Below are 23,008 nucleotides of genomic sequence, written 5' to 3'. Positions count from 1 at the left end.
GCACCTAGACAACCGGTCCATCCGCTGCACCTCAATCCCCCATGCCTGAGCCTCCCTGCCAAAGTCCTGCACCTGGTTCCATAGAATTAAGTCTCACATCTCGCTGGGAACTCAACTACTTGTGCCCAGAGAGTCTCGGCCCCCGTCAGTAGATGACTTGAGTCTGAGAAACACAGCGTCCATCTTCTCTACAGAAGTACTTGGAGACGCTTTTCTTGTGTGACCCCATGGCCTAATGGATAATTTGGATCAGGTGATTGAGAGTTCGAGTCCCTTCATGGTTGTGCTTGTGCAGTTTTACCGTTGTGCTGAAAGTCCTGCTCCCTTCAGGGCTGGAACCTCTTCTTGGTCGCTCAGGCCAATGCTTTGGCTTCAGCTAGAGCCCTGGGAAGGAGTTGGGGGTTGGACAGCACAAAGGCTGGGACATGAGCCCCAGGTGCTTCCAGTCTAGTCTTTGCCGTTCCTGACTTGCCAAAGAAACTGGGCGGCTGCCCGGGCTGGCGTGTAGAGCAGTTTCCCTCTTCCAAATGTGCACCTGTCCCTGTACTTGAGAGGGCTTGGTAAATAGCACTTTGGGAGCCTGGGTGTTTCTCTGCTTCTCACCAGCTGGGGAAAAGCCTTTTGGGGTAAAATCTCCTGCCTCACTGCAAAAGTGAGCACCGTGAGTGGGAACAGACAGAGGCCACACCAGGGGGCTGGCCCTGCTTTTCTACCTTCTTCTGATGTTGGCCACAGAGCATCAGCAGCCGCCCTGCATGCTGGTCTGTGGGTGGCCTTCAGTGGGTGTTTGGCATGGCAGGGAGCAGGCTGGCTAGGGGTCTTTGTCGCTGTCTGTTGGCCACACATTGGCAAGGTCCTCCCCTCTCCTGAACAGCCAGAGTGAGTCTGTGCTTGAAAGCAGGGACACAGGAGACTCAAAACAAGAGGGTGAGAAAGACTGAGAAAGGACCTATGAAGACAGCACACACTACAGGGACACTGCCTGGTGAAGGGATGTGGAGACATCAAATTGCCCCATTTTTCCTGGTGCCCTACGCAGCTGCGTACTGCTCCAGCAGCCAGCCCGATCCCCTGGCTGGCTGAGCCAGCCAGGAAAGCTGCCCCTGCTCCGCCTCTTCCACAAAGCCCCCACCCCTGCTCTGCTCCCATGCCGCCTCTTCCCACCCCTGCTCCACTCCATTCCCCCCCCCACTCCGCCCCTTCCCCTGAGCTACATCCCGGTGGACTGCAGGAGGGATCAGTCTCATCCTGCACTCACCGGGCGGTGGGAAGTGGAACGACCTGGCCCCAACCTGCTCTGCTCCACCAGCTCCCAGCTGCGGCGCTGGTGAGTGCTGGAGGGCGTTTCCCCCCACCGCCCAAGTTCCAAGGCTGGGAGCAGAGTGCGGTAGGCTGGGGCCAGATCACTCCACTTCCTGCCACCCCGAGAGTGTGGGGTCTGGCCTGCCCTGCAATTACCGGGTGGCGGGAAGTGGAGTGACCTGGCCCCAGACTGCTCCGCTCTGCCAGCTTGAGCTGGGGGACGGGGTTCTGTGTAGGGCACCAAAATGTCTAGTGACAACCCTGAATAGACATTTTTCCACAGGGACCGATGGCTGTTAGAATAGAGATATTCAGGCTGCTTGTACAGGACTAGACTTTAAGAACTTAGGTGTATTTTTATCACTGAGCTAGTGACAGGGGTATAAAACAAAGAACCAAAATCCCAGTCTGCCTGTGTCTGGGCCTTCTCTCCCTAGGACAGTCTGAGCCCTTGTTCGTAGGTGTCATAAACGGATAGTTAAGGGTTAATGTCTCTTTTACCTGTAAAGGGTTAAGAAGCTCCATAAAGCTGGCTGACACCTGACCAGAGGACCAATAGGGGGACAAGATACTTTCAAATCTTGGTGGAGGGAAGTTTTTGTCTGTGCTCTTTGTTTTGGGGGTTGTTCGCTCTTGGGACTAAGAGGGACCAGACGTCCATCCAGGCTCTCCAAATCTTTCTGAATCAGTCTCTCACGTTTCAAACTTGTAAGTAATTAGCCAGGCAAGGCATGTTAGTCTTATTTTTGTTTTCTCAACTTGTAAATGATCCTTGTTTGCTGAGAGGATTTTACCTCTGCTTGCTGCAACTTTGAACCTAAGGCTAGAGGGGTTTCCTCTGGGCTATATAAATCTGAGTACCCTGTAAAGTATTTTCCATCCTGATTTTACAAAGATGATTTTTATCTTTCTTTCTTTAATTAAAAGTTTTTTCTTTTAAGAACCTGATTGATTTTTCCTTGTTTTAAGATCCAAGGGGATTGGGTCTGGACTCACCAGGGATTGGTGGGGGGAAAGAAGGGGCATGGTTAATTTCTCCTTGTTTTAAGATCCAAGGAGTTTGGATCTGTGTTCACCAGGGAATTGCTGAGGCCTCTCAAGGCTGCCCAGGGAGGGGTATGTTTTGGGGGGACAGGGAGTGATCCAGACACTAACTTCTGGATGGTGGCAGTGTTACCAGATCTAAGCTAGTAATTAAGCTTAGAAAGGTCCATGCAGGTCCCCCACGTCTGTACCCTAAAGTTCAGAGTGGGGAAAAAACCTTGACAGTAGGCTAAGGCCTTTGGCTAAGCAGCAGGGGCAGCCATACGCTGGGAAGTGAAGGGTCACATCCTCACCTCCCAAACCTGTCACACTGAACTAAGGTGGGGTTGGGCTGTTAGGAAGATGATCCTGTTCCAATAGTGCCCATCACCACCAGATAAAGAAACAGATCTTAAGGGAGCATCCAGTCTGGCAAGAAATCCCTTCTCAATGGTTGTGGTTGTGAAACCGTCATTTCTGTAGGGTTTATCTTTATGGCTCCCACTTTTCTGTTGTCAATCTGTCTGGCCCTCTAATTCTTTCTGTCTGCTGCAGAATTAATTTTACTGGGTGTAAGTTAATTAGGGGAGTGGGATGTAATTGGTTAGAGAATTCTGTTACAATAGGTTAGAATTGGTTAATTACATTTCAGTAAAATGATTGGTTAAGGTCTCGCTGAGAATATTACCGTATAAACTGGGGTCAAACAGGCAGTGGGTGGGGAAATTGGAATCATGCTTGCTAACGGGGGATGGGAATAGGGAACGGGGAACAGGGACACAGGCAAGGCTCTGCAGTGTCGGAGCTGGGAAGAGGGACGTGGGGTAAACACTCTGCAGTGTCAGAGCTCATAGATTCATAGACTTTAAGGTCAGAAGGGACCATTATGATCGTCTAGTCTGACCTCCTGCACAACGCAGGCCACAGACTCTCATCCACCCACTCCTGTAACAAACCCCTGACCTATGTCTGAGCTACTGAAGTCCTCAACTCGTTGTTTAAAGACTTCAAGGTGCAGAGAATCCTCCAGCAAGTGACCCGTGCCCTACGCTGCAGAGAAAGGTGAAACCCCCCCAGGGTCTCTGCCAATCTGTCCTGGAGGAAAATTCCTTCCTGACCCCAAATATGGTGATCAGCTAAACCCTGAGCATGTGCACAAGACTCACCAGCCAGACACCCAGGAAAGAATTGTCTGTAGGGATGTGGGTTAAACGCTCTGTGGTGTCAGAGCTGGGAAGGGAACACAGGGGAACAGACTCTGTCCATGTATAGATAGCAGCCTGACTGGTGTGAAGGGCTTTGGAATCTGCTTGCTTGGAAACTAACCCCAGTAAACATCCCTCTGTCTGCACTTTGGACTTCTGGTCTTTTGCTGCTTGCTGTCTGTGTGACAGGAGCCAGGGAAGTGGGCAGGGGAAAGGAAAGCCCTCTAACAATGGATCCTTGCTCCTCTCCCTCCAGGCTCAGGGGTCAAGGATTGGCAGGACTCCAGGCTCTGCTTGAGGGATCCTGGCACAGGAGCTGGTGGGGCAGAAAGGATTGTAGATTCTGACCTACACTCTGGAGAGGAGCTAATAAGTGAAGGGGTATTTTTCATTCTTACCTTGCTTCAATGTCCCCAGGGCTAGAATTCTACATTCCACAGGGCCAAATGAGGGGGTGAAGCCATTTGGCTAATGAAAACCAGTGCTCCAGGTGAGGTTTGAACTCACAACCTCAGCATAGCTCCTCTCAGCACTGCCCTATAAGTACTCTGTGCGAACCAATTGCACCACTGGAGCACCTGTTAACTGTTAGTCTCTCAGTCCCCTATGTTGATAAAGGTGAGGAGCGACCTCAAAACATTCTCAGTGGGGTTAGGAGCCGGTATCAACAAGCATTGTACTTGGTGGGGTGGATTCTTCTTAAGGCTTCCAGGCACCATTTGACCCTTTTGTTCGTTCCTGTGTAATAACAGAGCTGACTGAGACTCACTGTAGAGTCTTTCTGCAGACCAACAGATCTGAAACCACTGATAACCCTGTCTAAGCATTAGTCCTGCTTTGGGACAGTGTCTCTCATACAAGAAACTGCCCAGTCTGCGCTAGCAGTGAGGCTCCCTCACTAACAGCTGAAATCAGGGAGAGCTGTGTGAAGTGCAGGGCCCCATGGGTGCCTGAACAGGGGCGAACAACACCCCAGGACTTTTCAAAATGGGAGGCCTCTGCCTTGCCACTTTGTAATGACCGTAAGGGTGAGTGAGGGTGGGGAGGGGGCCGAGAGCAGTGAGCGAGAGGAGGGGTCTTGGGGGAAGAGGCAGCATAGGAGTGGAGGTGAGCTGGGGCAGGGGGCTGGGAGGTGCAGGGAGAGGGCTGCCCGCAGCAAGTAACAGGGGTGGGGGCATGCAGGGGAACTGCTCCCTGTCCCAGCTCACCTCTGCTCCGTCTTCTCCCCTGAGCACGCTGCCCCCACTCTAATTCTCCTCCCCTCCCAGGCTTGCCGCACTAAACAGCTAATTAGCACCGCAAGTCTGGGAGGCAGGAGAAGTGGAGCGGTGCCAGCGTGCTCAGGGGAGAAGGCAGAGTGGAGATGAGCTGAAGTGGGGAGCAGCTGAAGGGGGGGCTGCCTGGCTCTTTGCCATGGCCCCCGCCCCTGCTCCACCCCAGCCCTGCCCCCCCGCCCCTGCACTCACTGCATGGTCCACTCCTCTGGCTCCCAGCCATGCTGCCGGCGACTGCTGTGGGGCGGTTCCCCCCTCCCCCCAAACTTGGGAGCCAGGGGAGCAGAGCAAGCTGAGGCCCCAGGCCTCCGTGGGGGGAAGCAGAGGGGGGCTGGTCCCAGGCCTCTGTGGGGGACAGGGGGCTGGCTACTTCCTGCAGGAAATGGAGTGACCCAGCCCCAGCCTGCTATTGCACAATCCCCAGCCATGCCACACAGCATGCCCCAAGAGGGAGTGGGGGGCCAAGCAGATGATCCAGCACGAGGGGGTCATTCTCATTGGTAGCTGTCCAGTGGCAGTGAGTTCAACAGGCCTTGGCACATGCTGTGTGGGGCAGGAGGTCCTTGTATTTGGAGCAGTGGGAGTGAACTGCGTGCAGTTGTGTCTCTGAGCACAACTGTGAAGGTTATGGTGTGTGGAGGGGGTTATTGTGAGTGTGGCTGGGGGTGTGATTGTTTCTCTCTTTGAGGGTTGGACTAACATGTCCCTCTGGGTGTGCTGTGTGTGAGTGTTCTTGGGATTGTGTGAGTCCCTTTGTGTGTGTGTGCGTGTGTGACTTGCTGCAGAATACAAAATCCTGCAAAGCCATTTCCTACTGGTTAGCCCAGCAACACACTGATACAGTGTCACAGACGCACACACACACAGACCAGGGCTCAGCAGAGGGCAGCAGGGACACACACGTCTCCCCTGGGCCAGCTTGGACAATTGTCCATCACTACTCGGCACAGTGCTGGTGCCCCCACACGGGGGTGGGCAGTGACTGGGCAGGGGGGGCAGATGTGCTGAATCTGTAAAAGCAGCACAGAGTCCTGTGGCACCTTATAGACCAACAGACGTATTGGAGCATGAGCTTTCCTGCGTGAATTCCCACTTCGTCGGCTAGATTCAGAAGGAAGTGCTTTAGGAAAATCAGTCAAGGCCCTTAGCAGAGCTGGGACACAGACCCAGTGACCCCTGCACCACCCTGGGAGGGCAGTGGGATTTAGTGGTCAGAGCATGGAGGGGCTGGACACCAGGACCCCTAGGTTCCATCCTTGGCTCTGGAAGTGCAAGAGGTCTAGAGCAGGGGGGACTGGGATCCAGGACTCCTGGGTTCCATAGGGGAGACTGTTTTTTCCCAGTGCTTCCCTCCCTAGAGAGCCCAGCCCAGCCCCCTAGTGGAGACTGAGCAGGAGTGGGGGTGAGTTGTTCTCCCACTTTGGAGTTATGATTCAAAACTCCTCCCCCGAGGACTGTGACATCACAGAATCCACCACCCCACCCCATAACACAAAGAAAACTAGTGGGTTTAGGAGGCCTCTAGCTGCAAACACCCCTTGTCATTGCAAGAAGCCCCCAAACATACTTGCACCTACAAAACACCCTCTCAGGGTACATGTCCCCTGCTAGGACAGGGCCTCTTGCTCCCACCCCTTTTCTTATCACCACAAGTTGCTCCCAGCCAGGCACCACACCCCATTCACACACCTTTTGTCACTACATAGCTCAGTGGCAATCACTGCCCTGAAGTGACTCCGGTGCAGGCACTCCCCACACGAACTCCCCACACCGGATTCTGTCCACACATAGAGAATTCTCTCTGCCCGGCTCCTTCGGTTCATCTCGCTGCTCTCCCTACTGCTGCCAGACACTGCTCATCTGCATAACCCCGCCCATGGACACGTGACACCTTCTGTCCTGCTGGTTTCAAGTGAGTGAGTTGCCCTTGGGGAGTGGACCAGGTCACAGCATGTCACAGCCCAAGTGCACGTCACAGCCCCAGCCGGGGCCGGCTCCAGGCACCAGCTCAGCAAGCAGGTGCTTGGGGCGGCCAAGGGAAAGGGGCAGCACGTCGGGCTCTTTGGCAGCAATTCGGCAGTGGGTCCCTTGGTCCCTCTCGGAGGGAAGGACCTGCCACCGAATTGCCGCCGAAGAAAAAGGCAGCGCAGTGGAGCTGCCACCGATTGCGATCATGGATTGTTGATTTTTCCCCCCCGCTTGGGGCAGCAAAAACCCAGCCCTGGCCCCAGCACACGTCACAGCCCCAGTACATGTCATAGCATGTCACAGCCTGGGGCAGGGAGATATTGGGGAAGGGGATGAGGGGAGAATGGGGAGGGAGAGACCTAGCCTCATAGACCCATAGGAGCAGGAGATATTGAGGGAGGGGATAAGGGGAGGAGAGACCCAGCCCCATAGACCCATAGGGGCAGGAGATATTGGGATCAGGAGGAGAGGAGAGGGGGTTGGCAGAGACCCAGCCTGGGTGTAGGGAAAATGGGGTGGGGTGGAGGGAGGTGGGGAACAGAAGAGACATGTGTGGAGTGGTGAAATATTGGTCCAGGGAAACTGAGTCACTCCCAGGACATGCTGTGCAGGGGGGAGCACAGGGGCAGGGAGAGAGAACCAGCCCCACAGAGCCCGAGAGGGATATTGGAGGCAGGGGAGGGGATGGAGGGACGAGAGACCCAGGGCCATAGAACTCCCCTTGCTCCCAAGTTTGGGGGGGAAGGGTGAACCGCCCCACAGCACTCGCTGGCGGCATGGCTGGGAACCAGGGGAGTGGACCAGGCTGGGGCTGGGTCACTCCACTTACCATGCAGTGAGTGCAGGGGCGGGAGGGTGGGACTGGGGCAGAGCAGGGGCAGGGGCCATGGGGAAGAGCCAGGCAGCCCCCGCTGCAGCAGCTCCCACCCCAGCTCCTCACTGCTCCGCCTTCTCCCCTGAGCACACCGGCACTGCTCCACTTCTCCTGCCTCCCAGGCTTTGTGCTGCCAATCAGCTGTTTAGTGCAGCAAGCCTGGGAGGGGAGGAGAATTAGAGTGGGACGGCATACTCAGGGGAGAAGACAGAGCAGAGGTGAGCTGGGACAGGGAGTGGTTTCCCCTGCACGCCCCCGCCCTTGTTACTTGCTTGCAGGCAGCCCTCTCCCTGCACCCACCCCATCCCCCAGCCCCAGCTCACCTCCACTCCACTGCCTCCTCTGAGTGGGGCTTTTGGTTCCCCCAACCACTTGGCACCCTAGACGGCCGACTAGTTCGCCTAGTGGTTGCATCAACCGTGGGACACTGCCTATCAGCAAGATTCCAACTCCTCCTCCTCCGTGAGATTAATCTCCGCACCTAGACAGCTGGTCCATCTGCTGCACCACAATCCCCCATGCCTGAGCATCCCTGCCAAAGCCCTGCACCCGGCTCAGATAATTAAGTCTCACATCTCACTGGGAACTTGACTTCTTGTGCCCAGAGAGTCTGGGCCCCCCTCAGTAGCTGACCTGAGAAACACAGTTTCTGCAAAAGCAGCAAAGAGTCGCGTGGCACCTTATAGACCTAACAGTACATATTGGAGCATGAGCTTTTGTGGGTGAATCCCCACTTTGTTGGACGCATCAGTGTCTGCCTTTTCCAAAGAAGTGCCTGGAGGGCCTTTGCTTGTGTGACCATGTGGCCTAATGGATAAGGCATCTGACTTCAGGTCAGGGGATTGAGGGGTCAAGTCCCTTCATGGGTTGTGCTTGTGCAGTTTTACCTTTCGGTTAAAAGTCCCTGCTCCCTTCAAGGGCTGGAACCTCTTCTTGGTGGCTCAGGCCAATGCTCTGGCTCCAGCTAGAGCCCGGAAGGAGTTAGGGGGTGGGCGTCACAAAGGCTGGCGCAGGAGCCCCTGTTGCTTCCAGTCTAGCCTTTGCCCTTCCTGACTTGCCAAAGAAAATGGGCGGCTGCCCGGGCTAGTGTGTAGAGCAGTTTCCCTCTCCAAATGTGTGCCAGTCCCTGTGTTTGATGGGGTTTGCTAGATAGCACCTTCGGAGCCTGGGTGTTTCTCTGCTTCTCACCAGCTGGGAAAAAGCCTCTTGGGGAAAAATCTCCTGCCCCACTGCAAAAGTGAGCACCTTGAGTGGGACCAGTCAGAGGCCCCACCATGGGGGCTGGCCCTGCTTCCTACCATCTTGTGATGTTGGCCACAGAGCATCAGCAGCTGCCCCGCATGCTGGTGACCTTCAGTGTATGTTTGGCATGGCAGGGAGCAGGTGGCTAGGTTTTTTTGTGCCCGTCTGAACGCCACACATAGGCATGGTCCTGCCCTCCTCTAGCCCTGACCTCAGTTGCTCTGTGGTTTTTAAGCCTTCCCTTGGAGCTGTCAGCACCAGCTGCCTTTGCTCTAGGTGCCCAGAGGAGGAGAGGTGTGCTGGGCCACTTTTACAGATGCTCCTTCCCTGGTACTGCCATTGCTCAGTTGGCACAGAGGAGTTTTCATCCCAGTCCCAGCCTAGAAGCCCTCTATCACCATTCCTGAGGGCTGCCCTGCCTCACTTTCTTCCTACCATATTGGGAAAGACAGTTCTCGTTATTAAAGGTTAGGGGGCCAACTAGGGGCAGAAGCCCATTCTATGTTTTCCTACTGCAGAGTCCAAGATCAGTAACTTTTCCTGGGTACAAGCACTGCTGTGCTCCCAGAAAACAAGCCAACCCTGCATGAAGAGTAATAACAGGGTCTGCCAAAGCCTGGGATTGAACCAAGGACCTTCAGATTTTCAGTCTAATGCTCTCCCAAATGAGCTACTTTGGGACCTGCATAAAAGCTTTTTGGCCTGTTGCTTCTCTGTCTGGGATGTTTTTGTCAGCAGTTGCACACAAAAAGGACAGGAAAACAAACGGCTGCTCCACACCCCCACGGAGGAACCCGGCACCGTTAGCTGTGGTGAGTAAGAAGTGGCTGTTCGCTGACAGGGCCTGTCCCCGAGCAGCTGGAACAGCAGCTGCCACCTCCCCCTCGGCTCCAGACTGTGGGAAATGCTCATTGCCTGGCTGCATGGGCGGACGCTGCTCCGTGCTCTGGAGAGCGTCTGTATTGCTCTGTCAACCCCCCATCTACACTGAGCCAGTCTGGTAAGGTCCCAAGTGCCCCCTCCGGCCTGGCAGCTGAGAGTCTGTGCGGACATCAACCCCCTGCCAACTGCAGAGCCAGCAGCAGCAGTGCCAGCCCCCCAGCACCACGGGGGCACTCAATGCACTTCCTGTGGGGAAATGGCTCCTTGGCATCCAGCTGCTAGAGTGATAGCCAGGAGACAGCAGTGTCTGGCTCACCTTGGAGGAGAGAAGAGACCTGATGGGTGCCGATCTCCCTCTGTCTCCCCGACAATGCTGGTCAGTTGTATTGTCACTGTGATAGTCAGCGTTTTCCTTCAGGGCCAGTCCTAGAGGGATCCAGGGTCTGTGACAAATCTCCCCTTTTCTCCCCAGACCCTGCCCCCACCCCTCCCCCAAGCCCCCACCCCTGTCCCATCTCTTCCCATCCTGCACCTTCCTCTCCCACCCCCACCTCTTCCCGTCCCTGCACCTCCCTCTCCCCATCCAGTGCCTCCTGAACCCCACTGATCACTGGCAAGTGGGAGGTGCTGAAGGGGAAGAGGAGGAGCTTGTCAGGAAGGCCTGTAGTGTGGGGGAGGAGCTGGCTGCCAGTGAGTGCTGAGCACCTATTTTTCTCTGTTGGTTCTGCAGCCCCATAGCTCCCATGGAGTCGCTGATTCGACTCCTTTCACACTCTAGAGAGAGGAGCAGAACCAAGGCTATGGCTGATCTATGGGGCACCAGGTGAGTGCAGAGGCTTCAGGTGCTGAGAGTTTGCCTGACCCCTCAGGGACACAGTGTGAGGTGTGTGTCCCAGGGATCTCTATGAAAGGAGCAGAACAGGAATTACTTGGGGTGGGGGAGAGAATTGAGTGTGTCTCAGGGGGTTGTACAGAGGTATTGCCTGGGTGAGAGACTGGCTAAAACACAGACTTCGCTGTGAGCAGGATTAGAACCTGCATAGGGGAATCCTAGTGGACTTCAACTCTAACACTTTACAAACCTCAGCCATCAATGCCAGAGAAACTGGTAAAGAATCACAATGACCATGTTTGAAGTCATCTGAACTACAGAATTCCCACCCCAAACCTGGCTCCCAAAGCACAGGGGGGATTTGGGTTTGTTCTCTTTGCTTAGCCATGTGCAGTCGCACAGAAAGCGCATTTAAAAGTCTCCCCTCCCACAGAGCGGGAATGGGAAATGATTCTCAACTTGAAGCCTGATGTAGGGTGACCAGACGTCCGATTTTATCGAGACTGTCCCGATATTTGCTTGTTTGTCCCACGTCCCGACCAATGTTTGGTTGGGACACTGGACAAACAAATGATTTTGCTCTCTGCTCTGGCACACAGGCAGAGTCCGGAGGGATACTTGCCCCCCGCACCCCGACTCCTCCCCCTCCTTCCTCCATTGGATCCCTCCCCAAATCCCGGCCCTGGCCCTGCCCCCAACCCTACCCTCTCACTGCCTCAAATCCTTGCCCTGGCCCCACCTCTTCCCCAGGCATGCGGCATTCCTCCTCCCTCCCAGGTGTGCACACAGGCCATGGCCATGGCGGGAGTGCAGCACAGAGGCTGCTCCAGCTCTGCAGCCTGCAGGGCAGCACAGTGGGGCCGGGGGCAGCGTGGAGCAGGCAGGCCCAGGTGGGCGGGGGGCGGAGACACACGTGGGGCAGAGACATTCCTGCCGTCAGGGGCCGGGCCTGGTTGCCTGGTTCACCCCTTGCCCGGAAGCTGCAGGAGGGGCCCGGATCATGGCTCGGCTGCAGAGCTGGAGCCCAGGCTGGGCCCAGGAGTGAGGGGATGGGGGAGCTGGGGGTGTAGAGGGGGTTGGAGCCGAGAGTTGATTGGAGATGGGCTGTCCCACTGCTGCTTGGCAGCAGGGGGCCTTCCGGCTTTTTTTTTTGCTCCACCCCCTGTGTCCCGATATTTCATCTTTGACCTCTGGTCACCCTAGTCTGATATGAAGGAGGATGTCTGGACCAAGGGGCCAGGGACTGGCCTTTGCTAGAGAAACCACTGTCTAGTTTTAGCCAATAAGGCAAAGTCAGCAAATAAGAACAACCTCAGGTATCAGTAACTGCTACAGGTTGCAAATTCCTACATGCAGCAGTTTCTGGCACTACACCTGCAAAGCTCTGCTCCCCACTCTTCTCGGGCTCCTGCTCTCTCCTTAGCTCTGCCTCACTGTGGCCCAGGCAGTTCCAGCTCACATGGAGGATGGGACCCCCTAGCCTGGTGACTCCCTCATTACACTGCCTGGCCTGTCAGTGCAGCTAACTTGGAGCTTTGGCCTCTCCCCATTGTCCCTGGGGACTGTCAGTCTCAGGGTCCTGATTTCCCATTGATCCTTCCCCCTTCTATTGGTGCTGGGAACTAGCCAGCCAACCCCCCCCCCCCACACACACACACACTAAGTTTTAGTAAAGGGCCAAGAGCCCCTTGCACAAGCCAACCCCATGAGGGTCACCGATGTGCAGAGAAGGCAACATGAGCTGATCCCATTGTGTAATGGGCAGCACTCAGGACTATGAGTCCTGCAATCTGAGTTCAAATCTCAGGGGGACCTTGTGTTGGCTTGTGGTAAAGCCCCAGAGCTCACCTTTTTGTCTCCAGCTGTGTAAGAGTGAAACTTTTCCCTCTTGCTGGATGACTCACACCTCCTAGAGCAAGGTCTGTGGCTGGGATGGCCACAATGGCTTAGGGCTCTAGAACTTGCTACCCTGATGGTAGGGATTCTTGCTGCTTCACTTGATGTCCACAAGTTTGGCCCTTTTGTGCTTCTCTACCACACTTTTCCTCTGGCCGACATGGCGCTGAAGAAAGCAGTGTCAGGGCTGGGATTAATAGTCAGGCCTTGGCAGGAGAGAGGATGAATCCCAGACCGGAGCCCCACACACCTTCCCTCCCTGGGCACCTAGAGCAGAGGCAGCCCAGCTCTGTCCGCTGGATACCTCGGCAGAGTAGGTGAGTTCATGTAAATACAGTCTGGTCCCAAAGCCTCCTCCCAACCCTGGTCATCACTAGCTGTCAGGGGAGAGCTAATTCACACCTTGCTTACAAATCATCATTTGAAATTCTAAGGTTGGCCAACACTGCCGAAGTCAATGCACCAACATTGTCAGCAAACACAACAGCTGGGTGAGGAAACCCGGCTTTGTCCAGACTTTTCAAACCTATTTTACTTTCTCAGGTACAAGTATTTTTCATATGTTGTATCTGCTTTTAAAGTGTGTGTTAACGTTTCAATTTCCATTCAAATTTGCAACCAATGACAACATTGGCAGTGCTGCATGTAACTACCTGACCACTGAGGGAGGGGGAGTGTTGGAGAAATTCGGGGAAGGGGGTGCACAGCCTCCTGGCTGGGGGGCGTATAGGAAATGCCCAGTTTCATTGAGTGAATTGAGTCTCCTACTGCAGCACCTCAGTAGGTTACATCAGAGAGGAGCTGCAGTGTCTAGGCGATGGGATGCCTGTGCCTTTAAGAGCCCAGCCCTGGGAAGCCCATGCTGAGAGGTGCTGCCTGTGAGAGGGGAAATAAAAAAGCCCTCTGCTCCCCCCCCATGTTTGCAAGCACTCGAGTCTCAGCCCACTGGGATAACTGTTACCCCTCTCCCCCTGCCTGTGCTGGGGTTTAACCCTCTGGCAGCGCCTCCCTCTGGGTTAACTCCGGCTCCTTTCCCCCTCCCTGACTTTGCCCTTCAGCCCCTCTCCTAACTCTACCTCCAGCTGCTGACCCCCCACCAGTCAATTTCCACCCCCTGCTCAGACCTTGGCCACCCCCTCCTCTGATTTGCCCTCCTTTGCCCCTTTTTAATCCCTGGAGGGAGGGCTGGGCGCCTGGCCCCTGCCTGCCCAGTGCTCAAAGTGCCCCATGATCTTGTGGATGTTTGCCGAGTGCTGCAGGGTCACCTGAAGGGGGAGAGAGACGCGGTTAGGAGGTGACGCAGCCAAGGGTGCCTCACTCAACACTGAGATGCAGCCACCTCTGGGGTGAGTTACACAAGTCAGCAAATGAATTTGGAACAAGAAACGCACTGAAAGGTCCGAGGCTGCTGCAGGAGGTGGAGAAAACCAGGAAAAGCAGTAGCCCTTTATCCCAGCCCTGCCCCTCCCCCACTCTACCCCCTAACCTCCACTCCCCTCCCACATTGGAGGGGAGAACCCAGGAGTCCTCGTCCCCAGTCTTGTCCACCCCCATATTTCGATATGGCTCCATCCAACAGCTGCCCCCACAGTTGCAGGGCAATGCCGTGGGGCACACCGGGGCCTGCCTGTTTGCACAGGATGGGCGATGCCAGTGCCCCAGAGTGGGGAGAGATGATGCTAAGGGGGAAGCAGGCAGCAGACAGCTCCCATGACAGAGAAAGTAATGCTAGGGGATGCCGTGCTGCAAGGAGTGAGGGGGTTGGCAGGGAATGAGAGGATCTTCCCTCACAGCAGGTGCATCTTTCTCCCTCCCAATTCCTCCCCAGCCCTACCCCAGCCCAGGCTAATCCTGGCCCAGCTACCAGGGTTAAATTTGGCCTGAACTCCCCAGCTGCTGGGGGTGGGGCGTGGGGCTGGGAGCATGAGCCTGTACTCCCCCTTCGCCAGACACAGTTGCATTGGCACAGACCAAAGGAGCCTGCAGCACTGCTGCCTAGAGGAAACTGAGGCACCAGCCAGTGACAGACACATCATGGCTCTCCTCATCCTCATCCTCTTTTCCATATACAACCTGGCCAGGGGAGGAGGGGTAAACTCAGGGCAGTTGATAGTTTACCTGTGGAACTCCTTGCAAGAGGATGTTGTGAAGGCCAAGACTATAACAGGTTTCAAAAAAGAACTAGATAAATTAACAGAGGATAGGTCCATCAAGGGCTATTAGCCAGGGTGGGGAGGGATGGTGCCTGTAGCCTCTGTTCACCTCAGCATGGCCACTGGGATGATCATGGGCTACGCTTAAGAGCTTCCCCCGGTACTTAGTTGGAACCACTAACTGTTTTTGTGGCTGCCAGTCTTCCCAGGTGTCCACCAGAAAGAGTCTCCTTATATAAAAGCCCTTGTTCTATAACAAACCAGGATCACTTAGAAGAGCTGAGAGGCGGTGGGTGCTCCGTGCCGCCGCCCAAGCTGTCTGAAGGCTGTCATCTGCTTCCTGCTCAGTTGGAACTGTTTCCTGGAGGCTGGAGACACCAGTTCTTCCTTAGACTGTGGACTTGGGCTTGGTCCTTCGGGAAGCGATGTAGGTGATGGGGTGTTTTCATGACTGGTGATGGGGTGCCCTCTGGTGTTTACTGTCTGAAATGCTGCTTTTCTGTTGCCTTCTTCGGATTGCTTAGCAACAGAGTCTTTCTTTTAACTCCTTCTACCTAGCTATTCCCGACAGAGTTAAAAAGAAAAAAAACATTCATTTGCAAATGTGTTTTGCTGGTGTATGGTGACTCACAACTGGAGTCCCTTCGTTTAACAAAGATCCTTGTTAAACCCTAATGCCTTTGCCTTCAGAGTACTCAGAAGGGAGAGACCAAAAAAAAAAAAACTTGCAGACCTTTGCTTTTAAAACAATCTCCTCTAGCCTGCTTTATACACAGCTAGCAGGGAAGGTTTGGGGTTTATTCTCTGTTTAAAAGTCTCCCCTCCCACAGAGCAGGAATGGGAAATGATTCTCAACTTGAAGCTTGATATGAATGAGGATGCCTAGGCCACAGGGCAGGGACTGGCCTTTGCTATAGAAACCAGTGACACATGGAACCAGGCTAAGGAAAATGTTTCCTGGAGTCAATAACTGGATTAGCAGCAGAATTGTGCAAAGAAATGTCTCACAGGAGGAGTCAGCACATATGCGGTTTGGTAGCAGAAGTCACAGCTACAGCGGGAGAGGTCTAGCTTTGGATTCTGGCCAACAGAGGGATGAGTTTTATTGTCTGCAAATTTCAGTAGAAAAATTCAGACCCAAACTGTGTGTGGTGGGGGTTTCTCTGGTTTGGTTTGCTTTTCTCATTTGCAATGTCCTTGATCATTTTTCTGGGAAAACTGTTTGGACAAGGCCAAGGAAGAGTCAGAACAATTACAAATCTTCATGGGAGTGAGGGGGTCTCTCAGCACCAGGGGAGGGGTGGAGATTTTCATGGAGGGGAGTTGAGATAAATGAGAGGCTTTTGCTCCCGCAGAGGGAGCGGCTTGGCAGGTTCATTTTTACCAAGTGAACCCCCCCTCCACACACACATGTTGCTCCCCTGCTTCTGCTACCCCAGCTCATAGCCCACTGTCACCCCCAGTATGTGACCTACAGCTTCCCACTGACAAAGCCCTTATCTATCAGAAACAAAATCCCCTCATCTGCCCCTTCTCCCAACTGAGCCCTCCCCGCACATAGCCCAGGACAACCCAGACCTAGCCATGCCAGGGGGTCGGGCTTAATCTTCAAGGCCGAGAGCGAAACCTTCAGCCAGGCACGTTTCGCTCTCTTCCCACCTCGGCCCAAGCGGTAAGGGAAAAACGGATGAGACACACCGGCTGGAAGACTCCTCCCTCCCACTTCTCTATAGCCTTCTGTGATGTTATTAATATGAACTGGGACCGTGGAGATCATTGTTGCCACCACTGTTATATATGTGCAGCAAATATTGTGCAAAGGTTGGCATGTGAGGTGTCTATGACAAGGTTACCATTTGCTGGTTATAATTATGCTGGCTGTATGTGTGTACCATTTCTGTATTTGAAGTTATGAATATGGGCTATGTACTTGTATCTCAAATGTATTTGATTCCAAGTAGCCTCAGTGTCATAAGCCCCCAACTCCTTCAGGAGTCCCTAGCAAAGAGACCCCCCACACTGTCCTGGACTCCCTGGGAGGTGCCTCCCACCCCCTGCTCAATGGAGCACCAAGGATTAAAGTGGCAGCATTTAGTGTCAGTGGGGTTCAGTGGCTCAGGCCAGCCACCTAGCTGGGGACCCGCCCCATAGCACTGCTCGAGGGCCTGGACCTGGGGTGTTCACAGCCCCCCTCACCTCTCCCTGAGCTCACCTGGAACAAAGCAGAAGCGTCCGTCAGCCACGCTGCTGTCCGAGTCCCAGGCGCTGCTGCTGTCCTCCTGCCAGCCCAGGACACACTCACACTTCATCCCCCCCATTCCCCACCCAGGCTAGAGAAGGAATAGAACCCAGGAGTCCGGACTTCTCCTGGGAAACCATTCCCCACTTCAACGTCCCTAGGCATAGCAAAGCCAAGACCCCCTCGTTTCCCATTGATTTCCATGCTCGCAGCTCCCTGGGTCTGGCCCAGCTCAGAGACTCAGCCTGGGGAACAGTCTCCCACAAGGGAAGGGCTGGAAGCCCCATTGCTGGGACCTTGCCAAACACACTGGAGATGGCTCTGAAGAAGCCCCTCCCCGGTCTGAGAGTGAGGGGCTCCTGGGGGCTGTTTGTAAATCCAATGTCCTTTGGGAGAGATTCTCTCCCCATCTTTCTGCCTCTCCCCAGACAGACAGGGGACACCACCGAGGAACCCTAATGCCACTCACTTGCTCTGGTGATGGAGCGATGGATGGAGGATGTTCAGTGTCATCCCTCGCCCTTCTCCTCACTCTCCAAGCCCAAGGCAGTCTGGAGAGGGGTTTGGTGACCTGAGGAGTTACCCTGCCCAGCCAGGAGGCAGGGTGATGACACTGGGGGATCGGCTGTCTGAGAAAACAAGAGTCTGTCTTATTGCCAGGGAAAGGAGAGAAACTTGGCAGCAGCAGGGGGTGCAGAACATCACCCTAGTGTGGGGTGACAGTGCCTCCGGGATCCTGAAATCCCAGCACTTTACACACCTTCCTGGAGCCTCCCAACCCCCCTGGGCTGTCAGGACTGTGACCGCAACCCTACTGATGAGAAACAGGCCTGGGGAGGGGAAGCTACTGGCTCAGGGTCACACCAAGTGTCAGAAGGATGGATGGGACCCAGCAATCCTTCTTTCCAGGACCCTTCGCTAACCACTGCTGCACACTCCCTCCCACAGCTGGCAATTACAAGCAGGCCCTCATGGCCGCTCCCCCTGCCTTTGAGAGGGAGTGTGATCCGCTGGAGTCACTGGACCAGAGGACTGGGAGTCAGGACTCCTGAGTTCCATTGCTGGGGATTTAATACTTTCCCGCTATTGGAAAGTGCTGGGAGAATCCCCCAGCCAAAGCTGCTCTGACAGTGCTAAGCAGCATCTGACCATTCAAGGGCGGAGCGCACTGCCCAGGAAGAGGAGTGTTTGGCTCTGGGGTTTCACTTCAGCCCAGTCTAGGGAGAGGGGCCCAGCCAGGAAGTTTGGCTCAAGACCAATTCTCCAATTTGTTAAAGGCGTTTTGAATTCCAATCCTTTGATCATTTGCAAATTTTAGAAGCATCCTCTGCAGTCCATTTTCCAAATCAGTAATGAAAATATTGAATAGTACCAGACCCGGGACTGATCCCTGCCGAACCAACAGGTACACTCTCTCTGTTGGACAGCCAAACATGGAGAAGGGCTCTGGAGTCTGGGCTTTCAACCAGCTCTTCACCCACATCACACTGAATGCGTCTAGACCGCATTTCCTCATTTGCTTGTGAGACTGTCCTACTGGACTGTGTCAAAAGCCTTAGTAACACCGAGATAGATCCCATCTACTGTTTACCCATCTCCGCTAGGCCTGGAACCCTGCTGAAGAAGGAAAGAGGATTGGTTTGGAATGATTTGTTCTTGACAAATCCATGCTCACTAGTCCAGGAACCAAAGTATCCTGTATGTGCTGCTGACAAACTGATTGTTTAAGAACGTATTCCAGTATCTCTCCAACTGTGGAAGTGAGGCCAGCTAGTCTGCAAGTCCCAGGGGTCTCTGTTCCCCTTTTAAAGATAGGTCCTGTCTTGTTCATGGATGGGAAGATGTTCTTTTTCAGAGATCTCAGACGAGAACTGGGGCACAACACCTGGTTTGTTAAGGCCACAAAAACAGAGGCAGAAACCTCTTCTCTCCTGCTGGCAAAGAACCCTAGGCGCCTAAGAGACAGGGACTCACATCCCTGAATGGGCTTTTAAAAAGGCAGTGGTTAAAAAGTTTGGCCCCGACCATTTCTTGTTTCCACAGACTAGACATTTTAGCAAACTTTAGAATTCCTTGGTGCTGAACACTGTGAAACTCCCCTTACTCCTTCACAGAGGGCTTTAACGCCCCTTATCTCACTCAGGCTCACGACTGCCCAGAGTTCGAGAATTGTCCCTGTTCGCATTGGACAGATGGGGAGGAGCCTGAGGTCCAGAGAAGGGAAGTGACCTACCCAAGGGCCTACACAGCAAGGCGGTGGCAGAGCCAGAAAGAGAAGCCACCAGTCCTGACTCCTGTTTTAACAAACAGCAAACCCCCCCCCCCAGTAGCAGGGATAGAGCCCAGGAATCGAAATGGCAGGAAATTTCATTGAAACCATTTCAGTCAGAAAATCCCCTTCAGACTAACCAGTTTGTTTTCAAAATCAAAACAAGTGAGATGAAAGTTCTTTGCAAAAATATTTTGTTGCAGAACAAAAGCATCCTGTTTGTCACAGTGTGTTAAATTGTCTCTTCGCACACAAAGGGGAGACACTAAGATCTCAAAAATTAGAAAAGATGCTTCAGTCTGAGCTAAGTCGTTGCTGCTCTTAAGAATTTCAAAAAAAAAAATACAAATAAAAAAGACTATTTCAGCTATTCTATTATGTCATAATCTGCTCTGAGTAAACGTGATGGGACACCTCATATTACACACTACTCCTCATGACATTCTTCAATGGATCCCCATCCTCCACCCACCGAAAGGTAGGTAGGAAAGGATCATTATTATCCCTACTTGAAAGAGGGAGAAGCTAAGGCTGAGAAAGGAGAACTGACTTGTCTGAGGTCACACAGCCAGTCACTGGCAAAGTTGGGATTAGGACCCAAGAGCCCTGATTTTCAAATTAACCATCGCATCTTGAGTTTCAGACATTGAATGACCTGAATAAAGTTCTCTCGGATGAGCTCCAGACCAACAACAATGCTCAGTAATTATTCAGCAAGTATTTGAGGAGAACTGCAATGTTAGAGAGAATCATGAACTGCTCAGAGACCATTAATGCAGAGAAGCAGCAAAATTCATCAAACATATAAGTGGTTATGATTTATTTACTTGGTTTTAAAAGAGAAGAACAAGAACCTGAGTCTCCTCCTTGTCAGTAACCACCTGCTCAGCCAATCAGTGTAGAGACTGAGGACAGGAGGCCAAGGGTTCTCACCAGAGAGCCCAAAGGATGGCCCAGGTCACTGGTGGGAATCACTGCCCGAGCGCTATTTCAGCCCCCATTTTTGGTGGACCTCCCACAGTGGGAGCTGCCGAGCACTCCCCTGCAACACATACACCCACACACCCACATCCTGGTGTTGGGAGGGAAACAGGTGAAAGGAGAAAAGAAGCAAGAGAGAAGGAGAAAGGAGGGAGGGATGGATGGAGGAAAAGGTGAAACGAAAAGGAAAAACCCTAATGTCCCCAGTGATTCTATGGGACAAAATCCCAGGTGCAGAATAAAATTCGGCCTCCTTAAGCTCATGTTTTCCATGCCTAGAATTCAGCTGTCACCAGATAGATCAGACTGAACAGGTTTCAAACCTCGAGGAGGCTCTTACCTTCCAAACAGGGACAGTTGTTTACTAGTAAAATCAGGAAAAGAGAAAGGGAAAACTCGAAAGAGGTTCCTCCTGGCGGTCACATAGTGAAGCCAAATACTCTCTCAGTCCTCAAAGAGAGACCTGGAGAATGAGATATGCTGAAGCAAAGCCACAGGGATCTCTGAGGTTTCCCTGGCCCCTCGCTCCTGTCCTGCCTGGCTGATGTCAGCATCTCTCTGTGAGGTCACCACCTCCCCACCACCTTTGACCAATAGTCTGAGGTCCTGCAAAAGGCCTTTGTGATGTCACTGCCACACCCCTCCCTTGCTCTGCTAATGTCCTGCCTCGGCCAGGCACTTTGGAGGTTTGAGCTACTCCTTGTGGTCACCCGACTCAAAGAGCATTCATTCTAGGAAGCTAGCTGGCTAGACAGAAAAACATCAAATGCTGCTCCCAACGCTACTCTCAGTTTTTCAGAAATTAGTCGACTTTATGGCCAGAAGAGACCATTAGAGCATCTAATCTGACCCCCCTGTATATCACAGGCCTCCTGTATGACACAAGAGCTACTTTTGAGGCAAACACATCCCAGAAAGGCATCTAGTTTTCATTAAATGACATCAGGAGATGGAGAATCCATCACTTTCCTTGGTAGCTTGTTCCTGTGGTGAATTGTCCTCGCTGATGAATATTTGTGCCTTAGTTGTAATCTGAATGTGTCTTTTCACCTTCCAGCCATTGGGTCTTGTTATGCCTTTCTCTGCTTGATTAAAGAGCCTTTTAATACCCAATATTTTCTCTCCATTAAGGCCCTTGAAGACTTCAATGAAGTCACCTTTCAATCTTCTTTGATAAGCTAAACAGTTGAGCTCTTTCAGTAGCTCACTAGAAGGCATTTTTCTCCAGCCCTCAGAACATTTGGTGGCTCTTTGCTGCCCCAGCTCCAATTTCACAACATCTTTTTCAAATGAGGACACCAAAACTGGAGGCAGTTTTCCAATATCAGTCTCACTGATGCTGTGTCACCTTCTGTGACCTTATTGACATAATCTGTAATTGTATAGATCACCATTGCAACCACTGTTCTGGTTTGCAGCCAATATTGTAGAAAGGTTGTGGTGTAAGGGATCTATGGAGAGGTCTGATTGGCTGATTATAATGATGCTATCTCTAGATGTGTATCATTTTTGTAGTTGATATTATGAAAATTGGCTCTATGCTGTCCGTATTTCAAACTTGTGCTATGCTTCCAGGGACACACCCAGCCAGACAAGTTGGTGTCAATTCTGCCTAGCCTGCTTGATGGCCCATTAAGGACCATCAGCTATACAATTGACCCATTGAGAGAAGGCAGATATGCCTTATGACTAAGCAAAGTTTGCAGGACCTGCCTATGGACGGAACTCAGTTTTTTCTATGCCACGTGCTGGACAGAGTGTCCTTGGGACAAAGAAAGCAAAGACCACATGGCAAGAGACTAGAAAAGGCTGATGCCTCATCTCCATCTTGTCTTCAATCCTGCTTCATTCCTCTGGAGGGACTTTGCTACAAACTGAAGCTCTATACAAAGGACTGAATGACCCATCCCAGCTGTGGATGGACTCCAGAGACTTGATTTCAACCTGCAGTTTATTCCATCACTGCTACTATCCTGAACAAGAACTTTGCCATTACTGGATGTGAAGGGTTCAAATCCATGTGCATTATATAACAACCTGGTCTATGGATTGCGCCAGCTCTTTTCCAGACCCAAAGTCTAGAGTATAGTCAAGGAACCAGAGGCCTAGCAAATAGTGATCAGCTAAGAGAAAGCTGGGGTAAACAGAAAGCCTTGCTTGCTAAGATAGACCTGGTCAGCAAATTCCCAGGTTGGAGCTAAGAGCTGAAGAATTGTGCTTATTCAGAGTTACAGATTGAACAAAGAATCTCTGTTTCTATTGTGTTTGTTTCTTCTGTAGAGAGACGTTCTTCCCACAGATCCAACCTTGAATTTATGAAAAGTTGGCACATGTCAGTATAAGATACGGCATCCTTCCACCTCCCTTCCAAGGGACCAATGCCTGCCTTTAGATACACAGAAAACAATCTTTATGCCATATACTTTCACTGTTTCTTTGCTTTAACCCCTAGGAATGTACCTAGTGGACAGTCAAAGGAGTTGCTCCATTCCTATGGACCCCAAATCAGAATTCATCATGTATATTTTAAACTAATAACATTTTATCAAAGTATTCATTAAATGTTAACTTGCTCACTTGAGACCATCGGCGGAGACATTATATAACCTGTTAACCATTGGCTAATGTACTATCTTGTCTTGCTGCAAAATCTATCCCGGGGTGTGGCACTGCCTACCCTGTCACTTTCCCCCACCCATGGAAAATCTACATATTCTATTGTAATCGATTGATTGACAGTGTCTCCGAGCCTAATAAGCAAGGTGATACTCCATCATGCGTGTGTGTAATAAACTCCTATGCTGACCTCTACACAGTGTGGATTTATGTCCTTCACTGGTGAAGCAAAGTAGTTTATAAACCATAATA

The 23,008-nt window shown here is 52.6% G+C and overlaps 1 non-coding gene across 1 annotated transcript; it reads right to left on the bottom strand.

Annotated features, from left to right (window-relative positions):
* Positions 1–9,495: 9,495 nt before the first annotated feature.
* Positions 9,496–9,568, bottom strand: TRNAF-GAA (transfer RNA phenylalanine (anticodon GAA)). The gene has a single exon. It is a non-coding gene; the product is annotated as a tRNA-Phe (tRNA).
* Positions 9,569–23,008: the final 13,440 nt, after the last annotated feature.

The sequence above is a fragment of the Gopherus flavomarginatus genome, chromosome 6 (genome assembly GCF_025201925.1).
Source record: "Gopherus flavomarginatus isolate rGopFla2 chromosome 6, rGopFla2.mat.asm, whole genome shotgun sequence".
Classification (NCBI taxonomy): Eukaryota; Metazoa; Chordata; order Testudines; family Testudinidae; genus Gopherus; species Gopherus flavomarginatus.
This window is presented reverse-complemented; position numbering and strand designations above follow the sequence as displayed.